Source organism: Oryctolagus cuniculus, chromosome 5 (genome assembly GCF_051225735.1).
Source record: "Oryctolagus cuniculus isolate XC-2025 breed Fujian yellow rabbit chromosome 5, ASM5122573v1, whole genome shotgun sequence".
NCBI classification, from domain to species: domain Eukaryota; kingdom Metazoa; phylum Chordata; class Mammalia; order Lagomorpha; family Leporidae; genus Oryctolagus; species Oryctolagus cuniculus.
This window is the reverse complement of record NC_142871.1, coordinates 57,711,218-57,724,538: the sequence shown is the minus strand read 5'-3', so window position 1 is coordinate 57,724,538 and position 13,321 is coordinate 57,711,218. Positions and strand designations below refer to the sequence as shown.

Genomic DNA, 13,321 nt, shown 5'->3' with positions numbered 1-13,321 from the left:
TACAAACATGGAGTCATTTTGCTACATCTTATTAGAATTGCAATCAAAATATGAATTAATTTAGGAAGTTTACATGTTTGGTATTTTTGTGAATTTTTCCTGTTCTAGGATAATGAAACTCTCCCCTTTATTGAGAACTTTGAGGTTTTCCAGAGATAAGACTTCCAGGGCTGTATCTGAGAAAGTCCCAGGAACATGACAATCATTGGTCACCCTATGGTGTTGTGGCTGGTACATAAGAAAATGACTCATACACACATTTAGTTTGCTTCCAGCTACTCAATGCTATGTGAATTTTCAATAGTTTATCAGTTGAATCTACTGAGATCTTTTAAGGTTCTTTTATATATAAATAGTGGCAATTCCAATATTTATAGCTACTATTAATCTTACTATATAAGACAATGTATCTAGAATAACGTTGAATAGTAATGATAGTGACATCTCCGTGCTGGTCTTTGACTTGATAAACTTATTCATCAAGTTCTAGAAATATCCATCTATTCTTGGCCGGCGCAATGGCTCAATAGGCTAACTCTCCGCCTGCGGCACCGGCACCCTGGATTCTAATCCCGGTCGGGGCTCTGGATTCTGTCCCAGTTGCTCCTCTTCCAGGCCAGCTCTCTGCTGTGGCCCGGGAGGGCAGTGGAGGATGGCCCAGGTCCTTGGGCTCTGCACCCACATGGGAGACCAGGAGGAAGCACCTGGCTCCTAGCTTCAGATCAGGGCAGTGCGCTGGCTGCAACGCACCAGCCGTGGCGGCCACTTTGGGGGATGAACCAACTGAAAAAGGAAGACCTTTCTCTCTGTCTCTCTCTCTCTCACTGTCTGACTCTGCCTGTCAAAAAAAAAAAAAGAAAGAAAGAAAAAGAAATATCTATCTATTCTTGATTTTATAACAGTTGTGATGATTGTTCTTTTAAAAAAAAATTATTTTATTTATTTGAAAGACAGAGTTACCGAGAGAGGTAGAGACAGAGAGAGAGGTCTTCCATCCACTGGTTCACTCCTTAGCTGGCTGCAACGGCCAGAGCTGCGGCGATCCGAAGCCAGGAGCCAGGAGCTTCTTCCGGGTCTACTACATGGGTACAGGGGCCCAAGGACTTGGGCCATCTTCTACTGCTTTCCCAGGCCATAGCAGAGAGCTGGATAGGAAATGGAGCAGCCAAGACATGAACCAGTGCCCATATGGGATGCCGGCACTGCAGGTGGCAGCTTTACCTGCTATGCCACAACGCCAGCCTCCCATCATCCTGTTTGACACAAAGCCTGGCTACCTCAAGAGGACCAGTCTCAAGCATTAGCCCTTTATTACAAATGTCCATTTATTCATGTGTTCATCAGTTTTTATTTATTTATATGAAAAGTAGAGATGCAAAGCGGGAAGGAGAGAAAGAGAGATCTTCCATTCGCTGGTTCACTCCCCAAGTGGCCGCCACACCCAGAGCTGGGCTGATCCAAAGCCAGGAGCCAGGAGATTCTTCTGGGTCTCCCACATGGGTGCAGGGGCCCAAGGTCTTGGACCATCTTCTGCTTTCCCAGGCCATAGCAGAGAACTGGATCGGAAGAGGAAGAGCCGGGACTAGAACCAGCGCCCATGTGGGATGCCTGCAATTCAGGCCAGGGCTTTAACCTGCTGCATCATTCTGTTCATTTTTAAAATAGATATGAAGTTTAATGGACCCCTGAACCTGCTTGGGAGACCTGGAAGAAGCTCCTGGTTCCTGGCTCCTGGCTCCTGGCTTCATATCACTACAACTCTGGCCATTGTGGTCATTTGGGAAGTGAACCAGCAGATGGAAGACCTCTCTCTCTCTCTCTCTTTCTATCTCTCTCTCTGGCTCTACCTCTCTCTGTCACTCTGTCTGTCAAATAAATAAAATAAACCTTTAAATAAATAAATATCTTGGAAATTTCTATTTCAGTGACCTCATTGGGGAAACACTGAGGAAAGAAAGGGAAATGCATTGGGGTTTACGGTAAAATCACTTGTGGGGCTTTTCCAAGCCAGACACATGAGACTCTCTTCAATCCACCCCCTTTCTTAACTAAGGTAGGAAGGATGATGTCTATTACTCTTATTTTAGAATCAATGACATGGTGTGTCAATTTTCCAATAAAATGTGTTGTTTCTTGATATAATAAAGTTCAACAGGAACAAAGCGTTTCATAGCCACTGAACAGAATATACTATATTTTTTTCTCCTTTTATCTGTGTGATAAAAATACACTAGTGGGATTTTAATATTAAATCTTTTTGTGTTGTTGGAATATACTAGCCTTCTCTTAATATACTATCAGACATGAGTTATGAAATTTTGGCATCTAAATTCATAAATGAGATATTTTTGTAGGTTTCTATGTCATTTATGGACAGATTTTTCAAATGGCTATCATCACAAATAGTGAAAGTGAACTGGAATATTTTATATCTTTTTCTAATGCTTTAAAATAATTTCATACATTGTGAGAAGCATTTGTTATTTGAAAGTTTATAGGCTGGGCCAGCACTGTGGCCTAGCGGGTAAAGCCAATGCCTACAGTACCGGCATCCCTATGGGTACTGGTTTGAGTCCTGGCTGCTCCACTTCCCATCCAGCTCCCTGCTAATGTGCCTGGGAAAGCAGCAGAAGATGGCCCAAATCCTTGGGCCCCTGCACCCATGTGGAAGACCTGGAAGACACTCCTGGATTTTGGCTGGGATCAGTGCAACTCTGGTAGTTGCAACCATTTGGGGAGTGAACCAGCAGATAGAAGACCTCTCTCTCTCTCTGACTCTGCCTTTGCCTTTCTTTAACTGTGCTTTTCAAATAAATAAATAAATCTTAAAAAAAAAGAAGAAAGTATATAGGCATTCATCCATGAAAACATCGAAGCAATGCTTTTCTGGAGGTGATTTATTGACTTCTAGTTGGTCATTTTTTGTTCGTAATTATTGGATTTCCTATTTTTATTTGCAGATGTCTATTTTGTATTTTTCTTTTTTCTTGATTAATTTTGCTAAAGCTTTGTCAGATTTTGCTGTTTTCTTGAAAAAACAGCCTTTGGATCTTCTTCCTATTGCCATCTGTTTTCTGGAAATTTCTAAGATAATCTCTCCACATTGCTTCGGTCATATTCTTTTTCTTTCTTTTTTATTTCAAGATTCTAAGAACACATATGTGAGGTCTTTTCACCATGTCTCTTTGGTCTTTGATGCTTGATTATGCATATTTTGTCTTTTTGCCTCTTGATTCATCAGTCTGGGTATCTGGATATTTGCATCTGATCTACTTTCCAGTTTACTAGCTCAGTGAAATCTGTCTATTCCATTTTTGCTTATGCCACATTTTTTAGTCCTCAAATTCCCACTTAACTTTTTATATTTTCCAGTGTTTGTTTTCCCCAGTTCCACAAGACTACCCAAACTCTGCTCAGCCTCTCAGTCTCTCTCTGCAACCTTTACCCCTGTTTCCCACTGGCAAAGGCCTAAAGAGGAGAAGTGGCTCCAAAGGCAAGGCTTATCTCTGAGCTCTCTTCCCTTGATCTTGCTACTCAAGCCCTTGGCAGCTCTTCTTTGCCTTCAAAGATTCTGTTGCTGCTGCTCAGCATATTCAGGCTTTCTCAGTATGTAGAGTGGATTTACAAGGAAAAAGTCTCACATGGCTGCAAAAAGAAAAATTCCATTCTCTTTTCTAATTAATTTCTGGATTGTCTTTATTAACCTCTTTTGTCTTTATTTCTTTGGGTTATTTTATGATGGTGTTTTTAAACTCCTTGAGTTGAATGTTTAACGTTTACTTTCTTTGCTTTATCACTTCAAACATTGCCTCTAACATAAACTGATTTTGAGCTTGTTAAATAACTGTCCCTAAGAAGCAACCAGCGAGATCATACATGATGTGACCATAACCCAAAACTTATTTAGTATTTGATGACTTTCTGGTATCCATTATCTACTCACTTACTACTTTTTTTAATTGTACTCAGACTTGGTTTTAAATATCTGCTATTGTTCTTCCAACTAAATTACTTTGCAGGAAACCGATCCCATCCTCATCTCCTATTATAGGTTCTGGGTTGATTTAAATCAAATTATACATTTCATTCTCCCAGCCATGATAATTGGCTCAGACGTACACATACAATGTAATCAAATTCTATTGAAGTAATCTTGCTTGGAATCCTGAGATAAGAGTACTCTTTCTCTCCCCGTGCAAGGGTTAGAAAGCATCAAACCCTGTTTTTTCCTGGCATTTGTCTTGCAGTCATGAGAGAAGCCTGTCAGGAACTAACATGATTCATGCATGGAATTGGACAGAGCTGAAAGAGTCACAGAGCAATTGACCTGGAGCCTTAATTAAACCATGCTGGAAGCCCACCCTCCAGCTGGACTTTCAAGTTACTGAGCCAATAAATTCCCTTTATTATTTAAACCGCTTTGATTTTAATTGACTTTTCTTTCACTTACAGACAAATGCATTCTAATATACTTGGGTACCTAACAAACGTTTTAAATGTTGGTGACATTAGATAAAACAACATAAATAAAAATAGTTTTATATTCTTAAGACCATATTCACTGACCCATTAAGTCAATAAATGTGAGGTACTCATTTTTAACATCCGTAGTCTTATTTATTTTGTCCCTCAAGTATCTCTAGCACCTAGTTTTGTGTTTGGTATCTTTGAATAAATACTCAAAAGTACATGTTAAGTGAGTAGCTATGGATTTGAATAATGTTTCTCCCAAAGATATTCTCACGGGCTTTCAGGAAGGGAGAGAAAACATTTCCTTGGTATGTAACATATAACTAAGAGGGGGTCTTAGCACTCAAATGGTCAAATTCAAGTGAAACGCTTTTTCTCACAATGTTTCAAAGGGTAATTGTGTAGGCTACAAACCCCAAAAACATAAAAATGCACTTAATGACATTTGTTTTTATAGAATATCAGTTAATAAATAATGTCAACATGTATAAACAATGCATAACTGTGCTACAGAACAGTATCAGTTCTGTCACTTGCCAAACAAATGAATGATTCCAAGATTATTTCTAGCTCTAGAACTATGAGTATGATCCTGGAGTTGTTCTCTTGCCACCAAGGCAATCGAATCCATTTACACCTCCAGACTGTTCTTCTAAAGGCTTCTGTAGCACTGCCACTGAGTCTATCATCATGTTCACAATGAAAACATTTGATGATCTGGGATTCGCATGTCCAAAACCAAGAGCACATCAGCTAAGAGCCTAAGCTTAGCTGATTAAAGACAGCATGCATCAAGCCTCCTCCTCACCCCAGAGAGGACTCACGTGCAGGCCGGGGATGAAAGCACAGTGATCATGAGTTCAGTAAAACACGCTCCACATTAGAGTAAGAAGTCAAAGTAAGGTGTGTTCAATAACATGGAAAGAGCTGGAGTAGCAGAAAAGGACAGAACAGGGCTGTATTTTTAGAGACAAGCATAATCAATGTTTTTGCCAGTAGAGGACTGTTTGGGTCTATGCCAGACTGGTAATAACAAATGCTTGGCCCTCAAAGACTTTCCCACCCCCCACATCTGCCACTAGAGAAGAGCCAGCAGCCAGTAAGAGACTTCGGGGACTTATGGGCTGTAGCACTAGATGAGGGAGGAGTGGCAAGGGTCCTGGCTGGTAGCACAGTGGCAGCCAAGTGGCAACTTGCATGCCAGATGGGAGTGTGTCACGTGCTGCCCTCTGGCATAGACAAAGCCCATTGGAGAGATCTAAGGCAGCTCTGCACTTCTCAAATGTGCATATGGTATCAAAGAGAAAGGTACAACATTCTACTCTGTGAAACTCAATGAATAAAACCAAATTACCAATTATGATTTTAAAATACAGACAAAAAAAAACTTCCATTGGAATCTGGAGATTCCTAATCAAGATGGATCCACCCAGCTTCCCTTTACAACCCATCTCTCTTTCTCAGCATTAATTTTCTCCCATCTTTATTCTGTCTGTCCATATCTGTTTCAAGCTTTCTTCCCAAGTTACTGACTACTGTCGTTTGGAGTGCCTCTTCCAACCCACCCACATTCTTGTAGGCATGGTAATGAATTCCTTCAAATAGGAAGTCGTTACTTTAAAGCTACAGGACTCTTTGAAACCGAGATAGTTGAAAAGATGTCATTGTAAATTAACACAGCAGACAAATAGAATCTGGAAATAATTATTTCCAAATGTATTTGGACATGAAGAAGGAAGTGGGTCAGAAAATTATGACCTCTGCATATTTAGCCTACTATGCATCCTCATTCCAGGAAGTTAATTGTGAGCTATTGAAAATGAAAGTTTAAAGATAATTTCATAAAAAGACTCTCTCATAACCTTGCCTATGAAGATTCCATAAATAGATTGGAAATAATCTCTAGGGGACCTTTGTAACAGCTTTTGGAGTTGCAGCAGTAATTAACAGAATCCAAATACAATGTAATCTTCTACTTAAACACTGTCACCATTTCTTATTTTCTTTAAAATTGTGATTATTTCTTGCTGGCTTCCTTGGCTCAAAAGATATATTTAAATTGCCCTACTTATGCTCCCTGTATATCAAAGAGAGAGAAAAAAAAATGCAGCCTAGTGAGCCAGAAAGAAAACAACATTTCTATGAGTATATAATCTCACTTTAAAACTGGCAAAGCAAGCACAAGTAACTAAAAATATTATAGCCTTCATTTCCATATTCATCACTTCCACGTGAAAGCATATAATATGTGGTAGTTGCAGAAGCAGGCTCTTTATTTTTTACAGAATAAAAAATTGTTAAAGCATAAATTCTTAAAAAGAGGGGATTTTACCAAGAGATAAGGAAGAATTATCTTCCTTTAGGGGACTCTGAAATACTGGAAGAGGAAACTAGGAAGGTTATGAAATTTCTTTTTTATGAGATTATAAAGAAGAAAGAAATGATTTTTAAGGTAATCTATCAATAATATATCTCCTGGAGGAAGAAGGATATGAAGGCTCATATATGGCCTGTGAACTCACTGATGGCAGAACGTTGCACTGTTTTAATGGGGGAAGGATCATTCTTTGTTACACAGATCTTTGCTTAGTGTAGTTCATAAATGATCTATAGTAAATTCTTAACTCTGTGTGTACATTTCAGTAGCAAGATGATTCGTGACGGAGCTGGTATTGTGGCAGAGTGGGTTAAACCACATTCCATACTGGGGTGCCAGTTCCGGTCCCATCCCTGTTACTCCGTTTCTTATCCAGCTTCCTGCTAATACAGCTGGAAAGGCAGGGGAAGATGGCTTACAGACTTGGGCTCCTACCTCCTGTGTGGGAGATGTGGCTGTGATTCCTGCCTCCTGGTTTCAGCCTGTCCCAACCTGGTCTTCTGCAGGTATTTGTGGAGTGAATCAGTGGATGGAAGATCTGTCTCACTCTCTGTCTTTCCCTCTCTCTGTCACTCTGCCTTTTGAATAAATAAAAAAATAAATACATCTTTACCAAAAAAAGAAAAAGATGATTCTGAAAAGTTTTCCAAAAGTATTCAATTAATAAAATTAGATCCAGAAAGCAATCAGGCTTTCAAGCCACTGGTGAGCATGTATATAAAGTACAAATTCTTTAGGGAACCCTTCAGACCACATGTTTTCTTTTACTATGATACCTAAAACAATGTGTGATTTTGGAATGCCTGTGAGTATGTATGTATCCAAAAGTAGTGTTGAAATTCACAAGGGTTTCTTATCTAGACACTGTTCCAATAAGTACCACATATTATTTGCTTGAACTATCAGAACAAAGTACTATAGACAGAAATCCATTATCTCACATCTTTGGCTCCCAGAATTCCAAGATCAAAGAATCATCAAGGTTGGCTCCCTCTGAGGACCAAGAGAAAAAAAATCTGCTTCACGTCTGAAAGCCTGGCTTCTGGTGGTTTGATGCCAGTCTGTGGCATTGTTTGGCTTACAGAAGCATTGCCCAATCTACGCCTTCATGGTCACATAATGCTCTCCTTACCTACATGTCTGTGTCCAAGTGTCCTATCTTTATGAGGGCATCAATCACACAAGATCGGGACCCACCTAAAGACCTCATTTTAACTTGATTACGTCAGTGAAGATTCTACGTGCAAATAAGTTGGTACTCTGAAGTACCAACTAATCTTTAATTAGGATGTCAACATACCATCTTGGAAGGACACAATTCAACCTAACATATTCCACTAAAAGAATAATTACACAAAATAAGATACAAAATCACATTTAAAATCAGGTGTCTATAATACTTTATTTATCCTACAATTTTTTTATGTTACCAGCAAACATGAATTATTTTTAGAACGCATTTATTTACTTATTTCAAAAGCAAAGTGATAGAGAGGGAAAGAGATTTTCCACTCACTGGTTCACTCCCCAAATGGCCACAATAGCCAGAACAAGGCTGTAGCCAAGAATCTGGAATTCCATCCACATCTCCTTCATGGGTAGCAAGAATTCAAACATTTGAGCAGGATAGTGAATCAGAAGCAGAGTAGCTGGGACTGAAACCAGCACTCCAAGCCACAATACCTGTCACTAAGTTGGGTATTTTAATTTGTTCCTCAATTTGAGCTAGCTCATGGCTTGGTGTTTTGGGGGCAAACAACTGTTGGTTAATTTTTGTTAGTTTAATTTTTGCAAGGTTAAACAGACATCATGTAGATACAGCAAAAACTTGGGCATCTGCACCCACATGGAAGACCAGGAAAAAGCACCTGGATCCTGGCTTCAGATGGACACAACTCCGGCCGTTGCAACCATCTGAGGAGTGAACCAACGGAAGGAAGACCTTTCTCTCTGTCTCTCCCTCTCACTGTCTGTAACTCTACCTCTCAGAAAAATAAATTAAATCTTTAAAAAAAAATGCCGTACCATTGGCTCCACTATACAATGAATATCAAATGGATGCTAAGATGTAAACCTTTAAAATTAATGGTTTTCCTGTGCGATGTATATAGATCACCTCAGGCACTTTGAGAAACAATAGAATTTTTTCCAAGTTTTATATTCAAGTACTTTATTTGAATATAAGAATTTTTTTTGATTATGTAATCATGGTACAGTAGAGCTAGGAAAATATCCGAGACCTAACTTCCCCAAGTTAAAAAGGTTCTGTGCCTGGATCATTATTCCCTTGACTTGGAATCACTTTTGATACCAAAAATTAGATCTTGTCTGTCACACAGGTTGTGTGCTATTTATAAGTCAGGCCAGAACTGTGGCTACCCTCAAGGACTCAAACAAAAAAATTGTGTTGTCTTTGAATTTTATTTAAAATATGCTGCATCATTTTACTGGCATAGTTATCTACTTTCTCATTTAATTGCTTAGTTCTCCCTAGACTGTAGTTTTAACAGTTGTATTTTAAGACACACTCTGATAGGAAACGTGTTTATCCCAATGTATTTGCACATAATTACTCATTTAGTGTTTGTTTCATAATGACTCTTTCCTGAAAACCTCGTCAGTTTGTATACAGATGTCTAAATCTATGAGTAGCTCATTGATACATGTGGTCGTATATGGGAATGGAAAGCTCTATAAGGACACGTGTTTATGGCTAACAAAAGTTTGAATAGGTAGGGAGCTAAGAATGATTGTAGTGAAGTTCTTCCAGAAAACATGGTTTTCTTGAGAAGTGACAGCTGAGAGACCACCCAGCTGAATCATATGGAGCCATGTTATATAAACATAGTCTTCTGTCAGCGTCCTGAGAAGAGTGCGGCCAGGACGTAGCCTAGGGCACAGAACTTAAGACAATACTCACTCTTAATTTATTCTCATGGTGGACTGGGAGGCTTCATAAATGTTACGTCCCAGGTGCCTCCCTCTACTCACCGAAGTCCAGGGCCTGCTTCTCATTATGTTCAGTGGTTCTAGAAGCGATCAGTGTGCTACATTACTGTAGAACAATTACTGTGCATGATGCTGATTCTGACTCACAGAAATACTGAATTACTTTGATAATTCTGTCTACTACGGCAGGGAAATGTGCTTCCAAGTTTTAAGTAATTTGGATTTTAAGTTTTGGCACAGGAGCATTAAGCTTAAATTCTCTGAAATAATGCAGTTCAACTAGAATACTTCACCCTTGATGAGATGATGCCACATGACTTTCACAATGGAATGCACATTATTGTTGGCATGATACTGTGGAACTATTGCTCCCCTTCCTTGAAAATGGCCTCTGATACCCAGAATTAGTCTCCAACAGCCGCTACTATACATCTTCTGCCTACTATCTTCCCCTATCTGATTGGTCCAGAGTGATCTCCTGATATCAAGCTGGGCCATTCAAAATCTACCTGCAGAGAATGTAGAATTTAGATGCGCAGGTCACAGCAAGTGTGCACATTTATCAAGTTGTAGAGTCAAAAATTACAAATTTCTGCAGTGGAGGAGCGGTATTTTCTTTTCTGTCATGACTGTTCAACTCTGAAGGTCCTATCATGCCTCAATACCTTTCTAATAAATGCCCATGGGTTTAACTTGACCAGGACTAACTTTGGTTCCTTGTACAGCCCGAAGGTGATAACAGTCACAGACTCTTATTCTGTCTACGGCAGGAAGTATGCTACCTGCTATGATAATGATGATAGACACAACAGTTTCCACCTTTGAAACTCTCATAGAGTGTTGGTAGTAAATACGCTGTTACTCTCACACCCTTCATTAGTCTAGAATTAATACACTCATACGGCTCGTGTCTCTTCTCCTGTGAGGAGCTCCCACTGTGTTGTTTGATACTGGAAAATCTGGAAAGACAATGAGTTTATAATTCGTAATTATGTGTATTAAATACAGTCTTCCACAGCCAGTAACAACTTTTTCAGCTATGGGATAGAATCTCTAAATAAAACATCGGTACACTGAAGATACCATTTGACTCCAATAAAATGTAAATGTAATTTAGAGACAATTTCATGAAAGAAATTTAATTTTTAGTGAACATATCTTAGCAAAAACGAACTGAAGCCTACGATTCCCAGGTCACTTAACAAGGAAGAAAGGAAAATATCTCAAATGTAAAACCAACATAAAAGTGATTTTTTTTTTACACTTTGAAAATACATTTTGCTTCAAATACACACAATCTTAGCAGCTGGAAACCTGTTATGCGTTTAACGAAATGGCTCGCACATGTGCTTACAATGCACCGCACTGTGGTCTGTGAACCCGGTCCCCAGGGTGCAATGGTCAGCCTTCGCCTCACTGAACTCTCCAGTGTAGGTCATGGGAAAGGGGGGTACTTGTTTGAGCTTTCTCTTTCCAGAGTCTACATTCCCCCCCCACAAACTGCTGGCGTATAAACAAACTCACGTTCAAAAGGCGATGGACTCCGCTGACCTAACCCACTCTGCCATGCCGGACCTGTCCGCACATCCTCCAGATCAGACCAGCACGGCCAGCTAGCCCTGGCTTTCCCTAAGGGACGGTGCCGCCTGCTTCCCCCAGGCCAGGTCCATCTGATGAATCTGCCTTTTGCTTTCTGCTTCCCTGGGGGAGGGGAGATCCCTCACACCGACAGAGCACCCACGCTGAGACACGGCTTCTTCCTCAATGAGCTGAAGTTCTCCAGATGGCAGCAAGCGCTCGTCATGCAAATTCTTGGCAGCAGGGAGCCTGTCAAGTGGCTACTGCTGCTTATTGTTACCACCACTCCCCACCCCTCCACACAAACGCTGCAGAAACACCATCTGTCGACCGGGGGGCTGAGCGGGACTTTCCAAGTGCCGCCTTTCTAGTCGGTGCCGCTTAGCAGCCCAGCGCTACACACCCAGCCCCAGCACCAAGGCGGCGCTCAGCTCTGAAGAAGTCACAAGCCCAGGAGGGGGCGGGGGGTCCCTGGCTGGCAAGCCCCTTCCTCTGCTCCTCGCTGGCCTAGCTCCTCAGTCGCTCCACAGAAGCAGTTGCTAGCAGATACTTGTGTCTCTGCTATAGAGTCTGAGAAAGGAGCAAGAGGGACTGAATTAGCCTCGCGTCTCCATCGCTAGTGAGCAGAGGACGGGTTAGGGAGCACCCTCCGGAAGTGAGAGGAGCAATCTGGAAGGTAGGGAAGACCGAGAGCATCAGGCTGATTTCAGACTTGCTTTCCCTTCTCTCCCGCAAACATCCCATCTCCTGATTCATAATGAGCTCCCAGAGATAAACACTTGACACACACAGATGAAAGCTGTCACTCAAACGATTCTAAGCACAGGACACAAGATACCTTGCCCATCTTTGAATGCCTGAGACCTTTGAGATCAATCGGGAACTGTTTCTTGTTGCTGCTCTTGGATTTTATTTTTGGTCATATAGGAATACAAATGAAAGCAATAATAAAATGCAGTATCATTTCTGCATCCTTAATATTTTCCTTTTAACCTGAGGTACAGGAGTGAGTTTTTTTTTTCCTTATGCCTCACTTAAGTCACTCTATGTTCCTTTATCTGCACAAATCTGTTTTTATTTTTTAACACTTTTAACATGAATCCCCCATAGACATAGACATTCACAAAAATGTATGGAATTTCAGTTTTTCAAGTTTACTCTCCATATGCTCATATTTTCATAAGTGGATATTCCTGAAAAAATATGCTGTTTGTTTTGTTCATATGTGTTTTTAAACATACGTATACTGTACTGAGCTCTACCTTCTCACATTCCTAACTTTTTCATGAACACAATGTTTTTAGATCTACCTGTGGCTGACCACCCTTGCATGAGATGTCGCTCCCCCATGAAAAGCTTCATTCTACCCTATTTTTCCCTCTGCCTTTGGCAAAGACAGTGAATTCTTTTTTGAAAAAAAAAAAAAAAACAGATTATTTATTTGTTTGAGTAGCAGAGCAACAGAGACCGGAAGAGAAAGAGATCAATATTCCATCTACTGGTTCACTCCCTGGGTGTCCGCGAAAGTCAGTGGCTGGGCCAGACTGAAGCTGGAGCCAGGAACTCCAACCCGTCTCCCACCTGGGTGGCAAGACCCAAACACTTTGGCCTTCATCAGTGCCTACAAGGCACATTAACAGATAGCTGAACCAGGAAGAGTGGAGAAGCTCACATTTGAACTAAGTACTCCAATATAGGATGTGGGAGTGTGTCATTGGCAGCTTAATCAGCTGCACCACAATGTCCCCCTCCAGGAGTGAACTCAATGGCTGCATTGGAGCTTGACCAGAAATGCCCTGCTCTGTTCTGCCTCTTCCTCATGGGTCCTGACCGTAGCAGAGAGCCCACTTCTGTCCTGCTCACGAAAGTACTCGGCCCTACATGAACACTTTGCATGCTCTAGTTTTTAGTAAGTGAACCCCTTCCTTCCACACAACACATCTTCCA

General features: G+C 40.7%; 1 long non-coding RNA gene across 2 annotated transcripts in view; it reads right to left on the bottom strand.

Moving 5' to 3' along the window:
- Positions 1–11,572, bottom strand: part of LOC149126512 (uncharacterized) — a 66,503-nt gene extending 54,931 nt beyond the window's left edge. Inside the window, exons 1-2 of one of the 2 annotated variants that reach the window (XR_016233790.1) lie at positions 11,321–11,572; positions 8,784–10,755 (exon numbers count right to left, since the gene is read on the bottom strand). This is a non-coding gene — a long non-coding RNA (uncharacterized LOC149126512). Of the gene's footprint in view, positions 1–8,783; positions 10,756–11,320 lie in introns of those variants that run through there. The other variant, XR_016233791.1, reaches the window with a different exon arrangement.
- Positions 11,573–13,321: the final 1,749 nt, after the last annotated feature.